Below are 2667 nucleotides of genomic sequence, written 5' to 3' on the forward strand. Positions count from 1 at the left end.
CCATTACTTATTATCAGTATTTTGCTGATGATTTTATACTACCAGAGTGGTTTTTTTAAAAAAGTGTAATGTTTTCCATATTCTTTATATGGTGCCTCGAAAACACCACTTAATAGATGTCATAGAAAAAATGGTTCAAATTAATACATTCACAGAGCTTGCTCCAGCAATCCGTGTGTGTAGTGCTTGGGATCTAAATTATTTTTGTTTTAATCATGTGTCTTAGGGTTGGAGCCAGACTAAGCTGTCCATTTGTGGAAGGCACTTTCATCAGCAGAACAGACTTTGCCTGTCAACCCACTGCAGCTCACTATTCTTCCTGAAATATAGCTTGGAGCATTGGTGAAAATGTTAAGAAAATGTTTGCATCTTCTAGTACGGTAGGGAGACTTACTGTCACCAAAGCATTATAGGGAGGAAGGCAAACTTCATACAGTGGCAGGCTTCCAGATATCATTGTAAACAAAGAAACACCAACATGCAAATATATATATTTTATATAGGCTCTGAAAAGAACCTAAGTACATGATGAGCTACGTTGGGGTCCACCATGCACCCTGACATACCTAACATGTGCCAGGAGTCCCATATTGAAGTTTAATTCCCAGTAACAATGAAATTCAGATCAGAATTAGAACATGCAGGGCAGAGGCTTTAAATCCCCCTTTTGGTGCTTTTTGCTTGATTTGAATCAACCCTTCAGAACTGTCATTTGCCCTACTGAGGAAACTCGCATGAACAAATGGACTCCATGTATATTTCCCCAACAGGGAAAATTATGACAACCTTGGGCACTTTTAGACCAAGAAAACAGCTTCAGGGAGAGAGATTTAAGCCTCTTCTCTCTGTGGTCTTGATACAAAATGGGCCTTCACACCTGTGAATTATGCTTCAATATGGAATGCCCAACACAGAACTGGTCTGACAGGAGCCAGGGTGGACTCAGAAACAACACAACATTGAGTTAGGCATTTTGTAAGGACCTCCATAAAAACATATTTGCATGTCAGTATTTTCAGCTTCACCATCTTCATTGCAAGTGTATGAAGTAAAAATGGAGTTCGGGTTCTTCCCTAAAATTCCTGGGTGACATTAAGAATCCCTAAAACCCCAAGGACATTAGGCTGATCTCAACCAGAGCCAGGGCCTTCTCAGCCCTGGCTCCAGCCTGATGGAAAACTGTCAACTGACACCAGGGCCTGGTGGGACATTAAACAGTTCCGCAGGGCTGTAAGACAGTTGTTCCACTGGGCATTCAGTTGAGTCCACTGAACCAATAATGAGCCAACCTCCCTTATCCTGTGCACTACCAACTAGTACCCTCTCCCCTTTCCCTCCTGACAAATCAAAAACAATTCTGGTTAGAATAGGGGGTGGGATTTTAAGCCAGATTGAAATGAATAGTGTGTCATTAACTGAGAAGTTTTTAATATGGGATTTTAAATAATTTGTTATGTTACTGATTGTGTTTTTAACTTTATGGTAAGCTACCCTGAGTCAGCCTCAGCCAAGAATTGGGCAGGGTATACATCCAGTAAAATAAACAAATAAAAATAGAACATATGACAAATATTATAAAAATAAATCATCCACATTTCATACACCACATCTAGAACTTGTCTTCTGCCCATAACCCAGAATCCAGTCTTTTAGGCTATTGTATTAATTACCTCTTTATAATTTCAAACAGTGATAGATGAATGATGCACTGGAACCAAACAAAGCCCTGTAGGTATTATTAGAGGATTTTTTTAGAACAGTGCCTGTCCATACCATATTAGCATAACATGAATGGTGCATTTGGTAGGTTAAGAAAGGGTCTGTTCTAAAGTAGCTGTCTGATTTTGGTTTTTAACTCTTTTTTTCAGCAGACCAGTAGCCAGCCTTTGATTTCTTGCAAGCACAATATTAAAGCAACTCTGAACTGAAACAAATGTTATTGCTGTTTGTGGACTAGTGCACTTTAGGAAAGACACCAGATGAGAACCAGCTACATAGAGGCACCTCTATATGTAGATTATACAGAATAATCCAGTCAACAAACAGTAGAATGGTTGGACAACATGTGTACCAAATGCAGGCTACCACATTAGCTACATTAGTGCAAGCTGTTCCATGTGCATGTACCCAGAAGGACCCATGTGGTCAACATCTAATCCAAAACCCTACTGATGAAAAAACCTTATCAGACTGCTTCCCAAACAGACTATCTATGTTTCCCTTCATGTTACTATAAGTGTATGCTTTAAGCAGCAGAACATTTTATCAATATATTTTGGAAGCCCCTGACCTCCCCAAATGGCCATATTTGCCAGAGTGTTTGCATCCACCCTGTAGAGGAAACAATAGCTATCTAGAATTAGAGAACTTATTTCAAGACGTATTCAGCTATAAAGATGCAGCTCACTACAGCTGATAAAACTACAGTACAAGAACGAAGTTCGTAATGTATTAGTCACTAAGTATTTCTGTATACAGCATTTGTCACTTGCATCAAAGGATGCATCTCCACTGGTTTTTTTTTATTTACAAGACTCACAATCATCAGCAGTCTACTCATCCTCAGCATGAAAAGCTTAAAAAAAGATAATTAAAATGTACTTGTCACCTCTTTGGATTTACTTAGCCTTTAGAAAAACAACTCTTAACAAAGTTCAGTTAAAAAGA

This window comes from Sphaerodactylus townsendi, linkage group LG06 (genome assembly GCF_021028975.2).
Source record: "Sphaerodactylus townsendi isolate TG3544 linkage group LG06, MPM_Stown_v2.3, whole genome shotgun sequence".
Taxonomy (NCBI): Eukaryota; Metazoa; Chordata; class Lepidosauria; order Squamata; family Sphaerodactylidae; genus Sphaerodactylus; species Sphaerodactylus townsendi.